Source organism: Panthera pardus, unplaced genomic scaffold, assembly GCF_024362965.1.
Source record: "Panthera pardus isolate Hobbes unplaced genomic scaffold, ASM2436296v1 HiC_scaffold_7, whole genome shotgun sequence".
NCBI classification, from domain to species: domain Eukaryota; kingdom Metazoa; phylum Chordata; class Mammalia; order Carnivora; family Felidae; genus Panthera; species Panthera pardus.
In genome coordinates, this window is record NW_026527002.1 from 71,093,904 (window position 1) to 71,121,324 (window position 27,421).

The 27,421-nt window shown below is 46.9% G+C and overlaps 2 long non-coding RNA genes across 3 annotated transcripts; one reads left to right on the forward strand and one right to left on the reverse strand.

The window, feature by feature from the left end:
* Positions 1-9,826: 9,826 nt before the first annotated feature.
* On the reverse strand, positions 9,827-18,690 carry LOC128775302 (uncharacterized). 2 transcript variants are annotated; one of them, XR_008419932.1, is made up of 2 exons: positions 18,610-18,690; positions 9,827-11,039 (listed from the first exon to the last, which is right to left on the reverse strand). It is a non-coding gene; the product is annotated as an uncharacterized LOC128775302 (long non-coding RNA). The 2 variants fall into 2 exon arrangements; XR_008419933.1 differs by lacking the exon at positions 18,610-18,690 and adding an exon at positions 12,548-16,689.
* An 818-nt stretch (positions 18,691-19,508) lies between these two features.
* LOC109273127 (uncharacterized) lies at positions 19,509-20,126 on the forward strand. The gene is made up of 3 exons (XR_008419962.1): positions 19,509-19,621; positions 19,726-19,852; positions 19,969-20,126. It is a non-coding gene; the product is annotated as an uncharacterized LOC109273127 (long non-coding RNA).
* The last annotated feature ends 7,295 nt before the right edge of the window (positions 20,127-27,421 follow it).

The following is a 27,421-nucleotide window of genomic DNA, read 5'->3' on the forward strand; positions in this document are numbered from 1 at the left end:
CAAATAAATGGATTTTCCAAGTTTACCAAAAAAACCTTTTAAGTATGAATTAAATATCTCAGCTATTCAAAACGAAAGGTAGTCTCAACTCTCTTGGCTTTGTAAATGGAGGACATGAAACATAATTTTAGTCCTGTTTGGTCACCGTGCATTGCACCTTACAGCCACGTGACCTGTACACACGGACCTGTCACTAGACCAGGAGCACACTGCAGTCCTGGCATGAAATGCCAGAAAATGGCCATTTACTGAGTTTTCTCTGTTTTTTTCCTGGTAGTTCTCTGCCAGGGTCTCTGGATTTTATGCAGCTTGCCTGAGCTGAACCCTGCACCCCCTTCCTCTTCACACTTTTGATTTTTTTGTATCTAATCTGCTGTGTCTTGGGAAACCAGATTGCCAAGATAGAACTGTTTCTTAAGTAAGAAAAAAATAAGTTCTGCACCAAAGCCAGAAAGCATTTTTGCTTTATTCTCTGGGCTTTTTGACATTAGCTTTGACATCTCTGAGTCTTTTTGTGCCCATCCTGGTCCTCAGGTGTTTGTCACATCGCCCATGTGGCCAGATAAGTGACCTCTGAATGAGGAAGGTCTTATCAATGTCCTAGTAAATTACGGGGTGTGCTCCCCTAGCTCTGGCTCATTAAACTGTTCGGACGAAGGTTCACATCTGCTCCCACACCTCAGGGGCGCTTTCCAGAAAGTTATTTTCTCCCTTTCTGCCTTCTTAGCAAAACTGAATTATTACAGGACAAGAAAATATGTTGGGGAAGGAGCAATCCTGTCATCCCGCAAGAAGGAGCCATTCTTAATCAGTGTCATCCTGGCCTCTGAGATTTGCACAGGTTCACGCTCGTTGACCAACCTAAAAAAGGCAGCCATTGGTCTACATTTCCCCTCAGGCCAGGGTGTTAAAATGATGAAAAATATAAAAGTGTCCTCCCTGGAAACAGCATGACTGAGCCTTCAGGAAAACTGCCAAGGGGAGGTGGTACTCGGTAATGCAGCAAGAAGCAAGAAAAACACAATTTCTTTAGCATTCTGGGTTCGCCGCTCCTCTTTCCGGCCTCAGCTCCACCTCACGCTCAGCCTTTCCTAAACCTCCCCTTCTCCCATCTGCAATGAACTTTCCTCCCACTTGCCCTTGCTGTTGTCCGTAAACCCAGCGAAACAACTCTGACGGTTTACCAAATGTATGCATTTACCATTCTGACTCCCCAACTAGTCTCCGAGCCTCCTACGGGAAAGAGTTGGATCCTGTTCATCATTCCTTTCCCAAAACCAGCACACTGCTGACATACAGAAGGTGTTTAATTAATGTTTCAAAGCTGGGATGAACATGCTTTCATAAAACCTAAGCTGCCGCTCCCTTGTTTCATTATTTCTCTGTGGTACGAGTCCGTCCGGACGGGTTCATTCCCATACCTGCCTCGCATCAGAGTTTGGAACAACACTGAGCCTGTGGCTTTCAGGACTCAAGTAACTTGGGTTCAAAGATAGGGACACTATGCGACAGTTGTGCTTTACTCTTACTTTTTCATTTCTTCTTTTATAAAAGACTGAATGTGTTTGTTGAAATTGCTGGTGTGCTTTTTGCAAAGAAGGTTTTGGTGCCTTCAGGCAGCCACTCAGGGGTCTATAACTATCTTGGTGCTCGAGGGTGGCGCTGGGGTGTACCCCAGGCTGCGGGGACTGGGAAAGGGCAGCTCAGACAACCTGTCCTGGACCAGCAGGCTACACAGGTTTGGTCTTTGGGCGGGTGATGCTACTAATGGGATTTATTAAAGGATGCAATCAGATGTGTGTGCATGGACGTTCATCACAGAAGTACACACGTTTTAGCAAAAAATTGGAAACAGTTCAAAAGGCCAAGAAAAATCAAAGAATATGTGGTTCGTTTGTAGAGTAGGCATCTAGGCAGCCATTAAAATTTATGTTATCAAGGAATATTCACTGTCATGAGAAAATGCTCATGACACAATATAATGTGGTCTATTACACATTACAGAATATATAAATTATACATACATATATGTATATTTGAGAATACATATACATACATATTTGGGAAAATATAGTACATGCACACACACACAGTAGTCCTTAAATCCTAGATGGTAGCAATTTTAAAGACTCATCAGACAAATTAACATCAAATTTGGGTGTTGATAAACACTGTATTAATAATAATGTAACATTGGTTGTAAAATGTGTCCCAGTTTAAGAAACATTAAAAATTAGGGGGGAAATCCACCTTTGTTCGAAAAGAGGAAATAAAGCCACATGATTTCAGATTTAGAAAGACAATGCACTGAAGTATATGTGAGACAATAATATAATGAAAAATTCCAAAATGTTAATGATGCTCATCTCTGGATCGCTTCTAATTTCTGAACAGAAATGATCTCTTCCATCAAGATGCTCGGAGCCTGGTAGAGGAAGACAGATACAGGAGCCAACGTGAGGAAGGACGGCAAGTACGTGACAGTTTCTGCAGAGTTCAAAGAGTTTACACGGGTCATTTCTGTGGGAAGTGCTGGGGTATGAAGGAAGTTTTCATCCATGGTGACGCTTGCGTGGAATCTTCACAGGGGAGCAGAGGTAGAGGGGCGGCCTGTTGAGGGAAGGCCACTGCCCACAAAGGGCATGAGCAAAGACATGGCTTTTTATAGGAACCACAGAGTGCGCTCACTATCCACAGTGAGTACCCACGTCAGGTGAGCAACTTCTGCAGGATTGGAAATATCTTGTTCCGGGGTGCCTGGGTGGCTCAGCCGGTGAAGCATCCCACTCCAGCTCAGGTCATGATCTCACAGTCCATGGGTTAGAAACCCGCGTTGGGCTCTGTGCTGACAGCTCAGAGCCTGGAGCCTGCTTCGGATTCTGTGTCTCCCTCTCTCTCTGCCCCTCCTCCACTCACGCTCCAGCTCTCTGTCTTTCAAAAATAAATAAATAAACAATAAAAAAAATCTGAAATATCTTGTTCCATGCCATACAAAGATATTCCAAGATTCAGGTGCCATGGGACTTAAAATATCTAGAAGAGCTCACAGCACAAAGCAGGTGCTCAAAAACACCTGGGAAATGAATGAGTGAATGAATGAACAAATGAGTGAAGAAATAAAACTCAGGATTCAGCTCTTTCAGTCAAGCATTGTCTTTATGCTCTTCTTCCATTTTCCTTTTTTAAGAAAATCTTTCCTTGGTAGGGTTATCACTGTTATTGAACTTCAATGTCAATGAGTTAGATTTGAATGCCTAAGAGACTCTTGAAATTTTACAGAACTAAGAAACAAAGTGCTGAATTTTTACTTCATCTCCATTTACTAGCTCTGTAACCTTGGACAAATGGCTTGAGTTCTCTGAATTGTGGGAGTTTTCTTGTGTGTAGAACAGAGATAATTGTATCTCCCCTGATCTAATAGAATTGGGAGTCTTGTATTAGTTAAGTGTTAAAGCCATTTGTGACATCTAAAATTCTATACAGCTACAAGAGATGATCACTTTCTAAACCCACGGGAAAACTAAAAAGAATCAATAATTTGCCCAAGGGTGTGGGAAATGGCAAAATGAGACCCTTGATCCCTCATCTCTGGCCAATAACGCACTCTCACCCGGAGCCCTCTGTTGGGGTGGAAAGGAGGGAAAAGAGCAAAAAGAACTGCACCCAGGAGGGGTTCCAAATCTGTTTTGCCTGATCTTGTAACTTTGTCCTCATCCTCTCCCGTTGACTTCTTAGGGAGCCACGTAGCCAAGGAGGCACAAAGCTGTGCATAAGTGCCATTTCTTCTGCCGGATCCAGTCGCCAGGCCCCTGTACAGGGAGAACAGCCAGGCCAGGCTGGGGAGGCCAAAGCCAACACAATTTGCATGGCGCGTCCACCTTTCATTATGATTTCGCTCTTCCTTCACAGGCCAGGCTATGAGCATTCATCGTTTGGGGGTCTTCAACAATTAGAGCCCAGGACTCTTCTCAGGCCATATATCATGGCACTGGAGGCAGGAGGTGCAGACAAAAGTCATCACTTGTGTTGATGTGGTGTGAAGGGGATGATTAATGAAAGTCACACACGGCCGCTCAGCTTCTGACTTACCTAAGCTTCACTAAAGTCGCTGACTTGGCTGTTTCTCATGGGCCATCTTCCCCACCCCTTTCCCCACCACTGCTTCCAATAATGGCTTCGGCTTTGGGAGTCTTATTTTGAAAGAGAGGGAGGGAAAACATTCATTGCCGTCACTGAAATCACACCAGGGTCTCTGACAAGTCTGTATGCTCGACTTTGGATTCTCTGACCACGGCTGCTTTTCTTGAATTTGAAAGCTATTCGCTCATTGAACAAATATTTGTGAGTACCTGTTCTAGGTGCTCAGGGTATGTCAGTACGTAAAACAGACAAAATAGTGCTTGCCCTGGTGAAGTTTACATTCTTGTAACCGAAGACAGGTATTTATGAGTAAACTGTAAAGTACACGAGAGGTGCTAAGTGCTATGGGGGAGAGGAGGACAGAGCAGAGGATGGGAGTCAAGTACTGGGGTAAGGTGTCCCTTGCAATTTTCATTAGAGCAGTCAAAGGAAACCTCATCGATAAGCTGATGTTTGAACAAAACTTGAAGGAAATAAGGGGGTTAGCCAAACGGATACCTGAGGGAGGAGTGTGCTGAGGAGGAGAAACACCCACTGTAAAAGCCCAAAGGTGGAAGCATGTCTGAAAGTCTTGAAGAACCACAATGAAGGCTAGTGGGGCTGTGGCTGCTTGCGTGAGGGGTAAAGAGAGTAGGGATGAGATCAGAAAGGAAACAGGGCCCAGGTCACATAGGGTCTTTAGGACATTATGGGACCACCAGCTTTTTCTCAGTCTGAGACAGGAAGTCACTGGAAGGTTTTGATCTAATTTATGCTGGAAATGAGTCATCCTGGCTATCTATTTGAGAATACACAATGGATCGTAAAAGGAGAGGACGAGACACCAACCACACCAGAAGCTTTGACAGTCATCCAGGGGAGACATGATGGTGACCTTGACCTGAGTGTTAACAGTGGAGAGCTGAACTGAACAACGACCAAATCCTCGATATACCGCATCTTGCTAAGCTTAAGATGCCAGTTTGCGGGACACATTCCTAACGTGGAGATATGAAGAGCTGACATGATCTGTACCTTGGTATCCAGGAAATATGGTATTTTTAAGTTGAACTGAAAATTTTCTGGCAGATTTGAAGTAGGGATGAGAGTGTAAGTGGAGTCAAGGATGTCTCCAAGGTTTGTGGCCTGAACAATCCGGAGGCTGCAGCTGGAAGAGGAAGGGGCACAGGAGGGGCAGGTTGGGGGTGCTGGTTGAGGTGCAAATCAGAACAGTTTGGGACATGTTGAGTTCAGTATTTTCTACCAAAAATACAAGTGAGAATGTCCGGGAGGCAGTTGATTATAGGAGTTCAACAGAGATTTAGACTACAGATAGAAATTTGAGAGTCAGAGGATATAAATAATAATTGAAGCCAAGAGACTGAATGAAGTCACCAAAGGAAGGAGTGTAGATAGGGAAAAGAGGTCCCAAATATGGAGCCTGGGGCCTCACAAACGTAAGACATCTGGGTGGGGAAAAGAAGCCAGCCAAGGACACCAAGAAGAAGTTAACAAGCGAGATAAAATGAAGTAACAGAAATAATTGAAAATGGCCGCAAGTTCTGGATTGGCACGGAGATGAGGCAAAAATAAGCTCTAAAAATGCTTCTAAAATAGACACAACAAGAATGGCTCGTTTCTGTGCTCTGTTGACAAGAGGTGAATGCATGGTCAGGAGGAGACCCTGGTGGGAAAGGCCAAAGCAAGTAGATGGTAGTGTGTGAGAACTATCACAGCAGAGGTGAGAAGAACAAGGGACCTCGTCGATTATCACACTGTTCTTTTACTGCCTTTGTTCTGAAGCTGCCTTGCTCTAGGGAAGATTCAGGATAGTTTGTGAGAAATCCTCTTTGTTCGCATTGAGTGTTTTTAACCTTATGAAGCAATTTTGCCTCCCGTCCTGTGTTCTCTCTACCCCTTACTCAGCAGATGCTGTTCCCCAAACATTCATCCATTCGGTCACTTGTTCAGGCCACAATATTTATTGACAACACTGGGAGCCAGTGTTCCAAGTGCCGGGTCTGATGGCTGACTTGAAGACACCTGGTTCCAGCCTCCTTTTCCAGCTTGAAGCCAGTCCAGACACAAGACTAAGCGCTCCACGAACTGATTTCTTCGACACTGACAACACCCTGCATTGCAATCCACAAAATGCAGAGAAGAAACCCAGGACGCAGAAGCCACGAGCAGCCCGGCCAGCAAGCACCAAAAGTTCCCGTGCTAAGTCAGGTCCACACTGACCCCGGACTCGTTTATCCCTCCCGAGGTAGGCAGGGAAAGCAGGAAGTCACCAACAGTAATGACAGCCAACATGTGCCATGCCTCTCATGTTGAAAATCAATGGTCCTATCTTGCATTTAAGTTAAGCCCCGAGGCAGTGTTGGGAGGGGAATACAGTTGGCATCCTGCCTTGGATGAGGAAGCAAAGGCTCCAGGGAGGTGAAGTGGTTTCCCCAGGGGGCACAGCTGGGGGTGTGGGGTGCTCAGCAGGAACCCAAGCCCCAGTCTTCAGATGGTGTGTAGCCAGCAGTGGGTTGGGTGCTGGGGGAAGCTACAAACAGATAAACGGTAAAGGACCTGCCTCAAAACAAGAGCAAGTAGGCGAGTGAGGGAGCCAGGAAACAGCTGGAAGGAGACAAGGCTCCGAGTAGTGCAAGGGAGCAGGCACTCGGGGACAGACAGGGAGGAGCATGGCCCGTCCCTAAGTGGGTTTCAAGGGGGAGCCCAAACCACGTACTGCTGTCAAGAAAGGAGCCAACAAAACCTCAGCGCTATGCGGCAGGCCCAGCAGAGGGAAACCGACAGTCCTGGATATTAGGCGCGCCAGCTGTCCTGGCCTGCCCAGGACTGAGGCCACTTGCTGGGACATGGGACTTCTGGTCTCAAAAGCAGGAAGATCCCAGGCAACCTGAGACGAGCTGGACACTCAGGGTTAGAATTCCAGCCCTGCTGCCCTCTAGCTAGATGTGTCTTGGGCAAATTACTTCCCCTCTTCTGATCTTCCACTACAGTGCGTGTGTACGAACAGGGCCCTGGCAGGTTTATCAGATTTTAGTGAAACAAGCAAAAAATCCCTAACATACCATCTGGCACTTGGAAGGCGTTCCATTAATGGCAGCTGTCATTATTACTGTGAGGTTATGAAAATGAGACCTTCAACTGTACTGTTCTCGCCATTCTTGAAGCTGAAATGCAAACTTCGGGGGGGCCTCCCAGAAACAGCTCTCCTTGGAGCCGGGTTTGGAGCCGGCTGTTACGGATCTTCATAAACCCTGTAAACCTCAAGAAGCTGAGGCAGCATTACACAAAGCGAAACCCAGCTATAGGCTCCTTGCTCCTCTGGCTGCTCCTTGGAAGTTTCTGTAACTCCCAAGGTAAAGCATATCTTAGAGGAACTTCCCCGCAGGAAAAGTTTATCCCACCAAGTTGACCCGGGGAGTAACACGGAAGCCAATGGAGTTTCCTGGTGACAGCCCAAATATCCAGGCCTCAGGGCTCATAACCCACCTCAGTGCACCTCAGACTCTGCCCCACCCTCTTGCCCGCCCAGCACATTCCCATGAGGACTGAAAAGGGTCTTGGGTCAACCTGATAACACCCCAGTAACTGACCCCTGGCCTACTAGGTCTAAGTATCTCCTCTACGGAAGATCATCTTAATTTCCAGGTGTATTTGATGCATTAACCCACGGCTCTGTTACAAACAGAAAACTCAGGCCCTGTAGCAAAAACCATTTTCTCTCTCTCTCTAGGTGAAAGTCCTTGCTTTGAGGATCTGCATCACACTATAGGCCTTTCGCGCTTTGGGCCTCAACCTCCGTTGTGTCTACTGCATTGTAATGGAATAATCGACCTATGTGCCAGCACGACTCTTGGAAGACAGGACATACTGACGCATGCCTATCCATGGACATGGAATACAGCATAGCAGTTAAGAACGGCACGGCACGGCTAGTAACGGAAACACTGTTTCCTGTTAGGGTGACAAAAAAATGTTCTAAAATGGACTGTGGTGATGTTTTCTCATCTCTGCTAAATATACTAAAAACTACTAAACTATATACCTTCAGTGGGCGAATTGCAGAGTATGTGAATTACATCTCAACAAAGATGTTTTTATTTTTTATTATTTTTTTAAATATGAAATTTATTGTCAAATTGGTTTTCATACAATGCCCAGTGCTCATCCCAACAGGTGCCCTCCTCAATACCCATTACCCACCCCCCCCATCAACCCTCAGTTTGTTCTCAGTTTTTAAGAGTCTCTTATGGTTTGGCTCCCTCCCTCTCGACAGCAAGAACACCACTGCCTGCCTTTGCATCCCAGCCTCACGACTTACCCTGTGATTTAGAGTCATGGCTTCTGGGTTTCAGTTTTTTCACCTCTAAATTGGGTTCAAGCAATACCTACTTCGCAGGGTTGTTATGAGGAATGAAACTGGCATTTTTTTTTTTTTTTTTTTTTTTTTATGTATTGCTCGGTACCTGACACACAGCAAGTGAATGATAAAGACTTATCAAATGTATATCCCCACAAGTTCCTACAGGAATCCCAGTGTGAGACACGTTAGCCCATGTGCCTCCATCAGCAGAAAGAGAACTGGACTAAGGGATCAAATGACTCGCGTTCAACTTCTGATCACATCCTTAGAGCAGGAGGTCTTTGAACAAATCCCTTTCCTGGTTACCCTGAGACTCAGCTCCCTCACCTGACCAACGAAGCTGAAAATTAATTGGTCCTACCAACTTCAAAGGCTTGCTTCGAAGATGAAGTGAGTTCACATATATGAATGCCCTTTAAAACTATCAAGTAATGTGCACATTTAAGTCCCTGCCAGAAATTGGTTTTGCCTTAAAAATGGCCCAGGTTTCTCGCTTACTACAAAAGCCCTATATGCTCTCCCACGCTCCTGTACTCGTGCATCACTGTAGGAACGTGAACCAAATATCAGGCCCAGCGGCGGGAGTGGGGCTTGACCTGTGAGAGAGCAAAAATGCAACTGGGCTCTGAGGACCAGCTAGGTCCTACTGTGCCGTGCTCTGGTTGGGCGGGACCTCCAAAGAAATACTATTCCTTTAAATTTTGCCCCTTTATGGCTCACAAATGAATACATCCAGACTGCAGCTGTTGAGCTCAGCCAGGGCCCCACTCCCAGCATTGCCAGGGGAGGAGGCTGAAATCAGGTGAGCCAGCTCTAAAATCCCAATTCAAAAGACTCTACCGCCATCTACTGGCCCTTGGAGTTGGGGATTCCGTTGGCAAAAAGCCAAGAAACGACTTGGTGGGGGAGGACAACGAAAGGGAGGAAGTCTTGGGTGATCTTACCACACACAATGGAAGGAACCTTATAAACCAATTAGTCCACCCCCTCATTATCCAAATGGAGACACTGTGGCACAAAGAGGTAAAAGGGCTTGTCTGAGACCATGTCTCTAGCCCATAGCAGCCCATGTCTCCTAGGTCCAGATCTGAGCTCTGCCTGATGCCACCCCATTTCTATCTGAAAATATGAACGATCAGCGAGGCTGGCTGAGAGGAAGAGTTTCTGCAAGGCACCCCCTTCCTCTCCATCTTCTGTTCCACCTTCTTCCCTTCGCACCAACAGCCCCAGACTCGATCTGCATTGGCATTTTCTTCTCCATCTAGAACCCAGATGACTCATCCCATTCAGCAATCCCTTTTAGGGATAAAATGGTGAGCCGCCCACTTGAAGGCATTTGCTTATATTTTTAAGAACACAGAGGCCAGGGCAGATCCTGTATCATAGGGGCTCAACTCACCTATACTGTAGACAAGGAGACTCGGTCTCTGTGACATCAAAGAACGTGCCATGGCAGTAGCTCCTAAGGAGCCTGACATTAGGACCACTGGGGATCACTGACAACATCCAGAGCCCAGGACAGACCCCAGACCTATTAAACCGGAATCTCTGGGGGTGGGAGATGGGCAGCAGCAGTTTGGAAGCCCCGCCCCCTTGCCAGGTGATTCCAGTACCCAGGTTTGGAAGCCGCTGACTTACAATCACTCAGTAGGTGAGACAGCAGAACCCCAAGCCTTCCAACCCCAGGCTGGTGAATAACGGTACTGCTCACATTTCAACCGTTTGCATCAGACTTCCAATACTTTTGCCAATTCCACACTCTAACTGTATCATTAATAACATTATAAGTGACCCCTTTCTTACTTAAATCAAGATGCTTTTAAGGGAACACCGTTACTTTCCGAAATGGAAAAGCCGTATCGCTTGCCACAAAACTCAACCATAAAATTAAATACGCTTAAACACAAAAACCAAAATAAAAATGTACAATCGTGTATGAAATAAAGTTACTTCATTTTTCAGTTTGGGAGCTATTGCTTACTGAGAGTAAAGAAAGTCCTCCTCTCTGCTCCTGATGAGACTGAGAGAAATGTAGCAACAATCCACCTTCGAGCAGAGACTTGTGTGTTCAGCTGACGCCTCTATGTGTCCGCCGTTTTTCCCCTCTGTCATTCTGTCTCTCCCCAGCCCCACTCGGGAGCTTGGGGGGAGACTCCCGTCAGGATCCTCACCGTCATAAGCCCCGGGCCCAGGGACTGCGGGTTCTCAGCCAAGCTGCACTGGTGTCCTGCCCAGGGTCTTCTCCAACAGCCAGGTCACCCTCAAGCATTACTAAGAGCAAGACATTCTTTTCGCACGGCGCGAGCCCCTTCCCGATCGGCTGGCCCACCTGTCGAAGTGGAACCGTCCGCTCTTTATCCCCCGCGGCCTGCGGACCAACTCCACGACCCACATTTCCTGCAGGTGAGCATCATCACGCTGCTGGCTCAGAACACAGCTGTTTGGCAAAGGCAGGCAGCAGATGTGAAGCCCGGGCCCCAACTGCACTTGGCTGCCGCGTCCTCAATCCCGCGGACCCACAGCAGCTGAGAGTGGCTGTCTTAATTGAACAGAAAGAGGGTCAATTAGCAATTACTGCCGATGGCACAATTTGTGTCTGTGTTGAAAATATTTGGGAATCAGTCTTCTTCAACAACCACCTGGAAGTAAACTGGTTGTCCAATTTTTTTCTCCCAATCAGATAAAATCATCACCCGTACACCTTCAAAGGAAGAAACTTTTAAACTGATTAGCACATTAAGATATGGTCAATTTACACACTTATGGAAAAGCAGAAAAGCCAAAAAAAAAAAGTAAAACACACTGGTGGTCCCACCACCTATACGAAAACCACTATTAACCCACGTGAGAATCCTCTCTTCGTTACATACCTGATTTCACATTTCTATACAAAAATGAGTACAGACAAAACACACCACTTTGTTTCATTTGTTTCCCATAGCAATACATTACAACCATTCTATCACTCAGTGTCCCTACATGACATAATTGTAACGAACGCCCAAATTCCGTTACAAATGATCAAGATAACATGGAGAGAGCACGAGAATTAATGTACCGAGTATCGTAAATATTAGATATTGCGCCAGCTGTTTTAAAGATGCAAAAGCAAAGGTAAATGAGCAGCCAGTTAATCCGGCAAGCTTGTTTCCAACCTAAACTCCTACGTAACCTGTGCTGACTTTGCATGCCTGACTGTAAGATTCACCTTGAAATCTGCATTTGTAACATGTAGCGCATTTTATCATAAACTGAACTCCAAATGAGTACCCAAGAAGAGCCACCTGAAGTGGCCGATGGCCATTACTCAGAAGGGCACGTTGGGTGGGATTTTGCCTCTGATGGAGAGAGCCGGGGTTGGATATGGTTTCTTGCTCCATCAACAATCGCACGTGTCAAGATTGGAGACAAATTCTGGACTAGACACCAGGAGATCTGGGCTTTGTCCTCACCACCTCCGTTCACCCACCAAAAAGCCATGGCCAAGCCAGGAACTCAATTTATCTGGACCTCAGTTTCCTCATCCATGTGCTAGGGTAACCCAATCCGCCCTGCCAAGCTCAGAAGCTTCTGGACAACAAATAAAACAATAAAGCGCTATACAAACATAAGAGATCCTTACAAATTCTTCTACGGATCTGTCAACAGAGAATTTATCTAGCATTCGAAAACACATCAAAGAATTTTAAACAGGGAAGGAAAGTTGGAAGCCAACTAATTTTAGAAATAGGGAAACTGACTTCCTGAGAAGTTAGGAGGTCGGCTCTGAGTTTCACAGGGAGTTAGGAGCCCAGCTAGTGCCAGAAGCCAGTGTTGGGATCCCCAGGCCAATCTTCCTTCTATAAGGCCACCTTGGGGGTGATGAACGTCCCCAGCATACTCACAAAAATGTGCAGAAGGCAATTCCGTTCATTTCTGTTTACTTCGGTTGAACAAAAATGGACGTTTGCCACTTACGGTGACCTCTTCAATCACTGACTTCCAGCACTGATTTGTTTTACCTAAACTTAACTTGACTTTCAAAGTTGAAGGTTGTAGATTTCTTACCTAAAAAGAGCTGCCTGAAAAGAACAGAGAAAAACATGAAGAAACTTGGGGCCTGAGTTTTGCACGTGCTGGGAGCTTTTGCTCCCGAAGCCAGACACAGCGTTCTCCTGGACGGACCTGCCGTTTTGTTTGGTCAACTGATCACATCCCAGGCATCTGGAGAGCTGCCAGCGTGGGGAGAATTGGTTACAGAGTCACAGAGCAGTGCGGCCCCATCACATGAAAGTCACTTCCAGCTTGGAACGGATTGCAAATTCCTGCCTTCTGAGTGGTGTTTCAGATGACTGGGAGCTGGTCTGTCTGTGGGCAGTCACCAAAGCAGCAGAAGGACGTCAGGGGGAGCAGAGACATTCCAACATCCTGCCGGAGACCCCCAGTCACAGAAAACAGGACTTTCGGTGCTCCACCAAGCCTTGCCTTGCCTTAAGGTTTTTGATCAAAAAAATATCAAGTTTCAATCTGCCTTCATTTTGAAACACAGAAAGCATTTGTCATCCAACAGCACAGGGGCTCTCCTGCCCCAATCTGGAGCTTGTCCAAGGAGGACAGGGTTTCACATGTCTATGTCAGAGCCTCTTGACGCTTACTGTGTGCCAAGCACAGTGCTAGGTGTGTCGCCTGCCCTGACTCATCTAATGCTCACACTTAAGCACTGGAGGGGGCATACCCATACCACAAGGAATCTGGGATGGTTAAGGAACTCATACAAGGTCAACAACTGGTACATGACAATGGAGGCAATTAACCCAGTCTGTCCGACTCCAAAGTCCAAGCTCTAAACAAGCTGGATCTCTAGGAGGCCTCCCATCCCCCTACCAGACAGAAAGACCTCCAAATCAATGGAAGAGCATTAAGGATCTGGCCTTGGTTTTGCTGATTCTGGGACCGTCTCAATTCCCAACCACCCACCGCAAGGTTTCTCAGCCTTAACTTCTGGAAAGTTCTCCTTATGTCAAAATGTTTCGTCACCCTTAACTCCTGCCTCTGCACACCACAGTCCTCCCAGCTCCCAAATGGCCCCCCTGAGAAGTCGGCCTCGGGCCCCGTTCCCATGAAACAGATCCCCTGACATCACAAAGGGATTTCTGTCTGACCTCCATCCTTCTAATCACAGTTTAAGCGGAGTGCGTCTTGCTCTCATCTAAGTGAAAGAGCATGATTGTCCTCAATTTCATGTTGCCCCCGCAGTTACAATATGTGCTTACATCTGGTGGTGTAAAACATGATTAAATTTTTTCCTAAAACCCTAGGGCTGGAAGGGGCTTGGAAATTTTATCTTTTACTTCCTCCTGCCTTCAGACAGAAGCCCCCCGCACTGACTCCCCAGTCAACAAAAACACAGAAACATCCAGTGAGATCTGTAGGAAGAGTATTACTAACCTCACCTGACATATTTGGAAAGCAAGGCAGAGTGACCGATCTGAAGGCCCTTGAGTAGATTGTGGGTAAGGCAAGAATGGGGCCTGTTGGAGCGAGCTCCGGTCCCACACAGCCTTTTCCATGGTGTGTATGCACCATCACTAACCACACATAGTAGATACTATAAATGTACACAGACATATGAGCACAGCATCTTATCACAGGCATTCAATCTCATGTATCCAACATTTGCAGCACTGTGCTAGGGATACAGAGGCAGACACATCAGTTTGCCACCCCGGAGAAGCTCAGGTCAAGGCCTCAAAATCAATAACCATCTCAATAACAGACTGACATTGAACACCCTCTGTACATGAAGCAAGGCCTTCCAAGCTGGATTGTTAGGGACGGTCCTACATCTGCCTGGTCCCTTCCCTGACATCCCACAACGTTCTGTAGCACATAGAGCACAATGCAGCCCTCAGGGTGAGTCCTAGACTGGCCCCGCCACCCACCAGTTGAGTGGCTATGGGCAAATTACCTCCCTGGATTGAACCCCAGTTTCCTCATATCTAACAGCAAGGTTAATAATTCCGCCCCCCCCAAATACGTCCACATTATAACCCTCAGAACCTATTGATGTGACTTTAATTGAAAAAGAGTTTTTGCAGATGTTACCAAGTTAAGGATCTTGAGATCACCCCAGATTACGCAGGTGGACCTTAAATCCAGTAACAAGTATCTTATGAGAGATACCAGGAAGGAAGACACATGGAAAAGAGAAGAAGTCTGTATGAGGACAAAGACCAAGATGGGATTATATAGTCACAGGCCAAGAAATATCCAGAGCCACCGGAATCTGTAAGAAACAATGATTCTCCCTCCAGAGCCTTTGTCAAGAGTATGGTCCTGCTGGCACCTTATTTTTCAGATTCTGTCCTCAAGAATGGTGACAAAATAAATTTCTGGAGTTTTCTTGAAGCCACTAAATTTGTGATAACTTGTGAAGGTAGCCCTAGGAAACATACCTATTTCGTGGGCTGCTGGGCATGGAAACCATCCTATCTTGGAGTAAGTCCTTCATTGTGTGATTGGTGTTATTCTTGCCCTGACCATGCTCAGAGTCAACTCAAGTCCCTGCCCATTCTGTCCCTCCCACCTGGACACTGTCACCTTACCAAAGATCCAGAATAAAGGTTTCCGTGTTTTGATTTAGGGATGTTTATTTGTTATTTACTATTTCCTGTGGACACTGTTCAAAATAATAGCACCCAGTTTTTATTCAGATGAATCTGAAAGGGACAGAAATAATGTATTTTGAAATACATTACATAATATACTACTACTAATATAATACAATAAAATTCATATAATAGCTTATGTGTTTCTAACACACAAAGTCACTATATCCAACCAGTACTCTGACCAGCATCCTTTCTGATCGGTTTGTGATTAAGTCATAACGGGGGACTATTCTGCCGTCACCCTGTCCATAGACCCTGCTTTTTCATCTCCATGGGAAGGGGAGAGTCCCCAGCAGTGGCCTGGATGACCTCACACAGACAACTGAGATTAACTAGTCTAGCAGGTTCAAACTGTGCTTGGGGAAGCCAAGTTTGCATGAATGAGCTTTGCAGGATGCATGTGGGCGCAGGGAATGGCAGGATCCTGGGAGTCCTACCTCCTTCACACGGACCTGCTTTTTATCTGCTCTGTAAACCTGGAATATGCATATGATTCTGCTTTAGAAAAAAATTTAAAGCACTCTGATGTGTTTTTAAAAAACAAGCGTTTGAACTACTGATATGGCACACTTCCTTTGCAGGCAGAAAACTGAGCTCCAATGTGCAGGATCCCTCAGTGAGGGACTGAGAGCCAGGACCAGAATGTTCAGACTCTGGACTTTATCCACGGACTGTCTGCTCCAGCGGCCACGGCCACAACCACCCAACCCCACTGTGAGGCCTTGGAGTGCTGCCATTGCTGGCCCCGGGGCTCCTCTCCAGGTAGGACAGCCCCTGCGCCTCTCAAGTCCATGCCTGGGGTGGGAGGGGACACCCAGATGGTCCCGGCTGCCCCTCCTCTGGGGGTGGGCTTGGTCTCCACCTGCACCTGGGCAGTCCAGTCTCAGGCTACTGCTGCCCGAGGTGGTGTCACTGCCTGGGAAATCTTCCTCTCCAGTGTACCTTTCTTCTTCCTTAGAGCTGACACCCAGACCTTATCTCAGGTGAGGAAACATCCAGAGCACAGGCCCATCGACATGTTTCTTGAAACACAATCACAAGGCTGGTGTTTTCATGGAGAAGAAAGCAAAGGGGAAAAGGCACCCAACAATTACCGAGCCGGTTCTGAGAATGAGCCCTTATCTGTCTGGACCCAGGGGCCGGCCGGCCAATGGGACCACCAGGAAAAGTCCAAGCCAGGGACAAAGAATCTACCACACAAAAGTAAATGCAAAAAAATAAACATTAACGAGAGAGCTGTGGCCCCAAAGCCCTGGGCCACAACCAGCTGCTGTACCAAAGCGAAAAGACAAGGAAGCACTGGAAAACATAAGCCCAGCGTAAGGCTGCCATCACAGAAAGATGCCTCAACGAACTGCAGTCAAATTAGAAACATTCGTGCAGGGGCGCCTGGGTGGCTCCATTGGTTGAGCATCCGACTCTTGATTTCGGCTCAGGTCATGAACCAAAACTCATGATCAAGCCCCACATCGGGCTCCACACTCAGCTTAAGATTCTCTCTCCTCTCTCTGTCTCCCTCTGCCTCTCTCCCCTGCTCACACACTCTCTCTCAAAAAAAAAAAAAAAAAAAAAAAAAAAAAAGGGAGACAAGAAATGTTTGCACAGCGTCTTCCCTCAAGGGACACCCAGTGCAGTGAACAGGGTACTAGGTGTAGTGTGTATTTGAAAGCTGAGCATCAGTAAGATTCCAAAGATTCCGATAATAGTTCCAAGCAGAAGAAGAAAAACATTTAAAAGGTGAATCAAAGCACCACATGGTCAATGAGTGACCAGATAAATGGTGGAATTTATAGTTACCAGAAGAGTTCAGAGAGGACACCCAGGCAGGCAGGATTAGTAAGATCTGGCTTGATAACATCTCTCATTTCTTAAGTACCTACTACCTGCCAGAGTTTGAGGATTTCACCTTCGACAACTCCACAAGGTCTGCATAAACATTTCCACTTCAAGAGGGAAAGCTGGAAGCCAGAGAGGCCAGGCGGCCCCGCACAGTAGCTGAGTCATGGAACCAGAGTGGGTGTGAGGCCTGGGCCTGGCCATTTCCTGAGCGTGCTCAGCTAGAGACGGCAAGGAGAATCTGGATACAAGCAAAAGGGAGGAGACATCATTCCAGGCAGGTGAAAAGAGCATCTGAAATCAAAGGCAGGAAAGTCACAAGCACACTCAAAGCCATTAACAGAGAAATTCAGCTGGGATGGAGATTCCTGGAATGGGTAATATCAATTGAGTACTCGCTACACTAGGTGAGATTCTAAGAACTTTACATGTATCATCTCCTTTAACCTTCACAATAACCCTGTGAGGTATGGAATATAATCATTCCCAATGTATGGCTGAGAATACAGAGGCACAGAGAAGTAAAGTAACTTGCCCAAGACCACACAGCCGGTAAGAGGCAGAGGTAGGATTTGAACATGTTCTGGATTGAAAGTCCATGGTCTTAATCACCACATTACACTGGTGGTGTGTTTGCTGTAGACAAGCTGAAAAGGCTGGATTCGGGGTGGGCATTGTCTTGAACAGTAGGTGCACGTGATCCTTCAGCAGAAAAAATAAAATAAAATAAAATTACACCGAAATAATTGTCTTTATACGAACAAAGTGAGAGCAGAGAATAATATCTCCTCAAGAACAAAGTCCAGGCAGGAAAGAAGCAGCAGCCTCCCTGACCCTTGGAATCCTCCACATCTTTTTTTTTCCCTTTTTTATTTATTTATTTACTTTTTAATTTACATCCAAGCTAGTCACCATACAGTGCAATAATGATTTCAGGAGTAGATTCCAGTGATTCATCCCCTCTGTAGGACACCCAGTGCTCATCCCCACAAGGGCCCCTTCCCCCATTTAGCCCATCCCCCCACCCACAACCCTTCCAGCAACCTTGTTTGTTCTCTGTATTTATGAGTCTATTTTGTTTCCCTCCCTGTTTTTATGTTATTTTTGCTTTCCTTCCCTTATGTTCATCTGCTTTGTATCTTAATTCCTCATATGAATGAAGTCATATGATATTTGTCTTTCTCTGACTAATTTCACTTAGCATAACACCTTCCAGTTCCATCCACATAGTTGCAAATGGCAAGATTTCATTCTTTTTGATTGCCAAGCAATATTTCATTGTGTGTATGTATATGTATATGTATATGTATATGTATATGTATATAGGTGGGTATATATACCTATATACTATAGGATGGTGTACCTAGTGTCACCATATATATATATATATATATATATATATATATATATATATACATATATATATATATATATACACACACACACATATATATACCCACCTATATACATATACATATACATACCACATCTTCTTTATCCATTTATCCATCGATGGACATTCGGGCTCTTTCCACAATTTGGCTATTGTCAACAGTGCTGCTATAAACATTGGGGTGCACGTGCCCCTCTGAAACAGCACACCTGTATCCCTTGGATAAATACCTAGTGGTGCAACTGCTGGGTCGTAGGGTAGTTCTATTTTTAGTTTTTGAGGAAACTCCATACTGTTTTCCAGAGCTGCTGGAAACCATCTCTGCATCTGTTGCACGTGTGTGATCGAGGCAGAAAGGATCCTTTAGCTGTGGGGAGGAAGGTGGACGGGAAGGAGGAATGGGGAGGCCAGAGCCCAGAGCAAAGTGTGAATGGGTGAAGGCATGAACCAAGTGGGAGGTCCAGGGAAACAGGAAAAGTGAAGGTGGACGTGAGAACAATGGAGAAGAACGGATAAAACAGAATTGAGGAATGAGTTAAGAAAAGTACTTGTTGCTGGATGTGGCAACTTCAACCTATGGTGGACCCATTTTCCGCCCCACAAAACAGCCTCACAGGTCCTCGTAAGAGGACCGAGGCAGAATGTCTGACGCTGCCCCTGCCCCAGAGAATCCAGGGCAGTCTGTCACTGCATTTGTGCCTGTCACGTTCTGCATGTCTCTGGGAAAGGATCCACTAGTGCAGGGAGAGGTCTGTCCAGCAACTTACTACAAGGAGAAAGACAGGACATGAGGAGACACTGGGCCTCAAGAGCCTGCAGACTTTCCATGGAGAAGCCCACATGCGGTTCCCCCGGCATCCACGAGGGGCATCTCCTCTTACGAGGAGATTTCATATATATTACTTTTCCTGATTCTGCCAGAGCTATGGGGTCTGGGACAAAGAATTGTTAAAGTTCTGTTCTCTGCAGGTAGTGCACTGGGGGCTCCCCTACAGCTGTCCCAGACAGTCTCACTCTCCAGGCATCATGGTTTTTCTTCCCTACCTGCCCCCCAACCAACCGCTGACGTCACAGAGAAAGAATGCAGCCGCGGTGTGATTCACTGACTTCTCATGGTCACGTGACTAATAGGAAATAGGTTCACAACTGGACACTGTCCTCTCCTATTTACTAGGACAGGATGGTGTACCTAGTGTCACCATTTCCCAGCTGAGGAAGTCAAGGCCCTGAAACACCATGCAGGTAAATGGCAGAGCAAGGCTAGAATCCCAGGCTCAGAAGCTCTAGGTCAATGTTAGCTTTGCCTTTTATTGTTTTGACTACACTTGGTTTTCTTCCCTCATTAGATGGCAAGTTCCTCATGGAAAAGAGGAGACCTTTTGATCCCAACATCCCCACAGTGCCCAACACCAAGGCTGGCTCCCAAAGACCTGAAGCATGGATTGCTGGGTTGTTGGATGAACTATTAGGTAGGTCATCTCTTTGGTGCCAACATTTCACTTCTTCAATCCACCCTTCCTGCTGCCTCTAGAGGTACAGTGCCAAGGCATCTGCCTCCTTCAACAAACGCAACCCTTTCCCTCCTTCAGGCACAGCTAGCTGAAAGGCCATCTTCCCCAAGGAGGCTTCACGTCCTCACCATTTTAATCCCCCTCTTCGCCTCCTGCATGCTGCTCTTCTCTGCACTTGTGGGCATCTGCTCTGTTGTTACCTGTTCCTTTGGGAGCTGTCAAGGCCGTCTTTGTATCCTTAATAAATGTTGACGAGCAAACACGTAAAGGAATGCATGGACATATGGATGGATGGATGGATGGATGGATGGATGGATGGATGGATGACCGGACACATGGATGGATGGGTGGATGGACTCGTCAATAAACAAATGTACACAGAGATAAGAGGAGGGAAACACGAAGTACTGGGACACAGGGGTTAAGAGGTTGTATAGTGGAAAAAAACAGTGGATTCCATGGCAGAGGCTCCAAATTCTATAGAGCTTTATCCCTCACTTGCTGTGTGATCTAAGAAAAGTTACTACTTCTCTCCTGGGCTCTTTGTACTTGTGTTTAAAAAGAAGGGTTGCAAAGGACTAGAACTGCTGCAACTCCCCATTCTCCAGTTCTGTGAATGGAAAGTTCGCCCTTGAACAAACCCATTAACGGATGTTTTGCCCCTCCACCCTTGAAAGCAGCCAATCTCTTCAACCAGCGGCTTATCTGAGGCCACCCTTCTCTGTCTCATCCCCACCGGGAGCTGCTATCTTGTACGGGGCCTCCCGGGATGTTTGTCAACCAAAGCAATCGCCTTATCTGGTGGCTCTCTCAGGCACCATCCTGCCCTTGGAAAACATGAATGGATTTGCAGAATACCTGGCCTCCGATAGACCTCCCGTCCCAGGAAGGGCTAGCAAGGCAGCCTCGGCTTTCTCAGAAAGATTGTGCGATTTCATGCTGCTATCGGGACCGACACGGAGGCAGCTCCTAGCCCTGGACCCTCTAGCTAAGTTCAACTTCAGGTCAAGTCAGGGGCCCCCAGCAGCTCAGAGGCACAGGATCCACAAGGAAGGAATTTCAGAACGTTGCCAGAAGCTAACAACAGTCCCCAGCTGTTCCTGGCCGCCTCCTGCCCGTGAAGTACTTGGAGAGGGGTCTTTACACAGACACAGCAGAAGGAGGGGTCGAGTGAACGGCTGTGCCTCTGGGCCAGGGTGGAGGGCAGGCCAAGGGGAATAGAGGTCTCTTTGTTATTGGCAGCTCCTGCACAGGGCCCCAAGACCCTCCTCTTGGCGGAGACCTCCCGACCACCCGGGCCCCCTGGGGGACCCTGACATCAGTTGTATTGACGCGCTGGGCTCCTGTAATGACTTGCAAACCTCTGCTCCCCACTCACTCGCCTGTGGCCAGGAGCTTCCCTCCTGTAATTCCTTTCAGAGCACATGCTGTGAAACTCTTAATAAATGGCTGTTCCAGGACTGATCTCCCTGGAGTGAAATCGAAAACACCTACCTTAACATTCGCTTGGGACGTCCCCCACCCCCGTCCCTGCTCTTTGCCTGCCCACTCATCCTCAGGTCTCATCAGGGACCAGATGCCCCCACTCAGAGGCGCCTTCCTTGCCCAGCCCCCGCAGACCAACCCATGCCCCTTCTCCCAACACTCACCCATTTCCCCCCGGTACTTTCCTTCTCCGAACTCTCCTGCGCTGGCGCGTGTGTATGTCCCTGCGATGACGGTGTCCCACAGCAGCGCTCCAATCTCACAGTGATGGAGGCCGCTCTTCGTTGTTTCCATCACCACCGCCTGGTACACGGTAAGCGATCGACAAAGAGTTGTTGAGGGGCACCTGGGAGGCTCAGCTGGTGAAGCATCTGACTTCAGCTCAGGTCATGATCTCATGGTTCATGAGTCTGAGCCCCACATCAGGCTCCATGCTGTCAGTGCAGAGCCTACTTCTTATCCTCTCTCCCCCCTCCCTGCCCCTCCCCAGCTCACACACACTCTCTCTCTCAAAAATAAACAAACATTTAAAAAAAAAAAAACCTAAACACTAAAAAAATATAGTTACTGAAAAAAGTGAATCGAATCATGAACGAATTCATTAACTACCAAATATAGGAGAGTACTGTCGTCAGGATCCTAAAAGAGCAAACTCTGTACTTACTAAGAGGTATGCACCCTTAGCACGTGGTCTCCTAACTGAAAGACGCAGATGAGAACCAGACATGGTATTTGCAGATGGCAAACAGGCCTTCTCATCGAAGCCTGGTACGTTGGATAAGCGTTACGATCCGCACTCGACGGGAGGGCCTCTGAGGCCCAGAGACGTTAACATATTTGCCCAAACCACAGAGCTGGTGAGAGCTGGAGTCCAGGACTCCTGACGGTTTTCTACTCTCTGTCCTCCTGTCCTTCTCCATCTGGCCTGGTTTTTTCAGTCTTGCACCAGAAAACGGATTGGCCCAGAGCTCTGGCAACCACACCATTTGCCAGGAGGGACTCAGAAGGACCAGAAGATGGTCTTGCTTCTGGACCCCGTTACGCTGCTCCCTATTCCCATCTGGGTACTGGACCAAGCCGAGGAGGAAGCCGCCACCCTCGCCCCACAGAGCCGGCTTTCACACCCTCTGGGCTCAGGGCACTTTAGAGGGCTAGCACTGAAGGGGCTTCTTTTGAAGGACAGCAACCACGGAGAACACATGCCAGTAGCAAATGACCACTCGGCCTGACGAGCAGGGTTTTCAGGGTTATGCGGACGCATAACGTGCTTGTGACTCAGAAGCTGCTCCCTCCTGAGCAGAGTCGGGGGCACCCTGCGAGCAAAGCTCCTTCGCTGGAAAGCACGAGGTTTTGGACTCACACAAAACTGCCTCTGACACCAACTGTATTATTTGGGACGCGTTGCCCAAAGACTTTCAACTTTGCCTTCCTAATCTGAAAAACAGATGCTTTGGGTTGAAGGGAAGACAGATCAGACGAATCACACAGTGCCTTTGGCTCATGAACAGTGTGGGTTCTGTGATGGCTGTCACCATCACCCCTCTGTTCTTTGTTTTCCCCCCAGTTCCTAGTTCGAGCCTCATTTGGTCTATATCATTCTGTTATTTTCTGACTGTTCCTCCTATGATCAAGGTCCTTCAGATTCTGACCATCTCTTCTGGGGTATAACTCCCACCTCCCAATGGTCAGCATGCAGGAGAACCCAAAAGAACAATTCCGTCCTCCTGAGAGCGCCAAGAACAGCTGCACAGAAGAGGGAATTCTCAACTAACTACTGACGATAGAGGGGAGGCTGTCTGGCACAAGGATGTGCAAGGGAGTGGTTGTGGAGCATCCCAGCCAGCACCGTGGAGCTGAAGCTCGGAGGTGGGCCAGGCCAGCAGAGGAAGACAGGGGACTGAGGAAGGTTCACGGAAGGGGGAGGTTCACGGGGGGAGGGGGGGTGCATTGTGAATGCTCTGGGTGTAACCAGGAAGCCTTTGAATGCCACACCATGGCTCTGGAAGGGTTTTACACATGGGAATGAAATGACGATGACTGTGTTTTAGCTGCAGCCCAGGCTGGGGACAGGAGAGAACAGAAACTAGAGATTAAGAGACCACTTGGATTTTCCAGGTGACCCAGGCAAGATGTGATTAGGGCAAAGTACAAGGAGGACGGAGGTGAGGCACTGGATCAAGGGACACATCTAAAACACAACACACAGAGATCTGCCTGTTCATTTACGTTGTGGGCAATGGGAAAGAGCACAGAAGTGCCTCTGAGGGGTCCAGCTTGGGAGGCCAGGTTTCCAGGGTCACCATTAACAGATTTGGGATGCAAGAGACACACTGACAACAGGAAAAGAAAAGGAGTTTACTTTGTGACATGCAGTGTTGTCCAAAAGGTGTGCGATCAAACGGGTCTGGAGTGGAGACAGACAGAACCCAGGAGACAGAATGAAGGTGCCTAGCAGAATCCACAGGAGTGGAGAAGATCGCCACTAGGGTAGAATTCCTATTTAAAAAAAAAAAAGAAAGAAAGAAAAAAAGCTGAAACACCAGCATTTCAGAGGCATCTAGAGGAGAAGTCTCCTGAGGGGTGCAGGAAGGAGTGGGCAGAAAGGTAGGAGAACCGGGACAGGCAGTGAGGGCCTGGGGAGGGAACAGACCAGAGAAAGCAGCCAATCGGTGGTCACACAAATTTATATGAACACTAAAATTCACGAAACTGCACACCAAAATGAGTCAATCTTGTCATACCCTAAATTTAAAAATAAAATCAACGAAATGCAAAAAGAAAAAGTCCTCCAGAGGAAACCACTGTTAACATTTTGGCATATGTCCTTTCTAGTCTTTTTTTTTTTTTTAAGGCAGTTTTTTGAAATAGAATCTTATGTGCAATTAACAAGCACAAATGCGATCTTTCCTAATTTATGTTAGATTGTTTTAAAATTCCATGCGTTAAATAAATAAAGCAGTGCCAACACAGGAAGAAGGGAAGAAGGGAGGGAAGGAAGGAGGGAGGGGCTGTAGATATGGTTGAACCCAGCAGAAAGATAGTATAAGCCTGAGAAGGGTTATATGGTTTCTTTCAAATCCATTTTAAATCCTACCTAAAGCTTAGAAGTATACATCCTTTTATAAAGTTCTCTCCCCATTTTTCAAAGAATAGGAAAACAAAACAAAACAAAACACTAGCTTGCTTAATTTTTTTCTGGAAAGGGAGGCGGTGGCCATTCAACGCACCGGCCAAAGCTCTTCCTGCACGTGGTAACATCACCACCTGCTGGCCATGATGATATCACCATAGAGCACAAGCTTTTAAAGGAGCCTAGACCCTTGCACCAGCCTAACCCAGGAGCGCCTTCCCCTCCTCCCCCACCTCCCCTCCTCCCACCACCCCATGGCCACAAAGAATTAAGAATCAAACACAATCCCGGGGGATATAGGGGTCCGAATGCAAGTAGGACAGAATGTGATTTAAGCCTTTTTGCGGCAAAAAGGCAAGTTGGTATGTAAGGAGCACTGGTATGGAAAGCAGGACTCCCAGGTCTCAGGCCAGCCCTTCTGCCAGCAAGGTCCACCAAACAAGATCACAGGCTTTGCCACCAGCAGATGAGCATTTGGGGTCGACATTACAACAATGTCCTTAATAGTAATTAAGTTGATTTGTTGCCTCCAACTGCCTGTGATCTCTCCACTTCTTAGTAAGCTCTGGACTTAGAATCATTAAAAGGGCATGATTAATTAGCACCTTCAAACTTTGTATCTTCCCAGAGAGTAAATGATTTAAAAAAAAAAAAAAAAAAAAAAAGACCCTGGCCAGGCAAAGCCTATCATGGAAGCAAAGGTTCCTCCCAGATCCCACTGGGATAAGTTATTTGGAACAAGAGATTTTCCCTTACCACATTCTATGACCCCCACATATGAGACTACCCACCTGCTTACACCCAAGATCAAGCCCTGCAGCACTGTCACATTTGAGCCTTTGATTATGGAAGACGGGATGTGTTTTATTCTCTCTCTTCTTGTAGCTCACCTGCTGAGAGCCCCAGAGTACATGAGGCTGAGAGTTCTCAGAGAGTGAGCTGAGGGCCCTAAGCTCCCCGGGCTGGCTTCATATTAGCACTGAGACTAATAAGATTCTTGGGTCAGGACTACAGCCAAGTAAACAGATGTGGCCTTAATAGCTGCCTCCAGCAAGGGAGGAGGGCAGGACAGAAGTGGCATCGCCCAACAAACAGCTGGCAAAGGCAAGAAGGAGAGACAGAGGAGATCGGGGGACCCTCCCCACCCACCATTTGAAGGGCCAGGTCTCAAGCCTGTAGTGCACATCCATGAGTCATGACCATGACCTCAGCCTCAGGGGAGCTCTGTACCACATAATCTGTCAAGCACAATGCTCAGATGATTGGAATTTCTGGTGTAAAAGAAAAGGTGTGATTTCCTCCTTACTAGTGAGGTAAGCAAAAACGCCAGTTAGTTAATTCTTGGGACTGATCCCCAGTCCCTCTATGTCCAATTCTCATCTCTGCTCTCACTTGATGATTCTACTCACAGAAACTACCAGATCACCAGTGTTTGGTGTTTTATGCTTTCATTAATACGATGTGTTTAATTTAGTGCCTACTTGGCCAGGCACCACATGGACGCACCTGGCGAAAACAACAACCGGGCTCGGGCTCATGGGAGCTCACAGCCATGGGAGGCAGCTTCGTGCGGAGGGGCGCAGTCTCTGGCACCAGACAGCGGGGTTCCCATCTGCCACTTCCTGAGTGACTTGGGGCAGACTGCTTAACCTCTCTGTGTCTTTGTTTTCCTCACCTGAAAAATGCAGGTAATACCGTACTGACTTCATAAAGCTGGTGAGCTTAAAGCTGTGCCACACTTACGGTAAACATTTAATAAATGTGAGCAATTATTACCATGTGGCTAAGGGTCTTCATTCTAGCATGGTAACTCTACCGAACAGAATGGATTACAGGTTCTAAAAGGGGAGGAGATTACCCTGAGAGCATACAGACTTACAACCTTCCTTGGATATTGTGGCAGGCAGAATAATGGTCCCAAAGACATCCATGTCCTCAACCCTGGCAACTGGGACTTCATATTGGCAAAAGATACTTCGAAGATGTGACTAAGGTAGGGATTATGATTATCAGGTAGGCCCAGTGCAATCATCCCGTCCTTATAAAAGGTAGACAAGAGTCAGAGTCACAGACAGGTGAAACAATGACGGAAGGAGGGAGGAAGGTATTGTGGTGTGCCCCTTGGCCCTGAGCCAAAGAATGGGGACAGCTCCAGAAGCTGGAAAAGGCAAGGAAGCCTCCAGAAGCAAATGGAAGCCTGGCAACACCTTGATTTTAGCCAACTGAGACTCATTTTGAACTTCTGGCCTTCAGAACTATAAGAGAAAAAAAACTTATGCTGTTATTAACTACTAAGTTTATGACAATTTTTCACAGCAACAGTAGAAAATGAATACAGATTTGAATAAAAACAAAAGTTTATTTCTTTACAATGCATCTGTTTGAAAGACAGCATAATAAAGCTGAAAGAGCACTGGGCCTGGGGTTTGAAATCGGCCACTATACATTACTGGGTGTCTTTGGATAAGTTACTTAACCTCTCTGAGCCTCATTATTCCATCTCTCAAATAAAGATAAACATGATTATTTCAAGTATTGGCTGCAAAACTATGCAGTAGGCACTCAACAATTGTATCATTCTTTCCATTAAAAACACAATGCTCCTCCCCCTACCCCCAAACAGCTGATTATTTAAAGGCTCTAGCTTTTCTGTGCTTTGATTCAAGGTGTTCGTTTATATTCAGGCCACTGTCCATTTCTAACTACTTGACTTCTCTGCTGTTAGAGGTTGGGACTGACAACCGAGATACCACGGGCTTGCCAGAGATAGTATTTTGGTTTCTGTTACCATGACCCACTGATAATCTGGGCTCCACCCAGCCATGTTCCCCACTCCTGCTTGTGAGTCAAAGACCCCCTGGCTGAGAGTCTGTCCTCTGCCCAAGGTCACGCTGTCATCCGCCCACCAGTTCACCA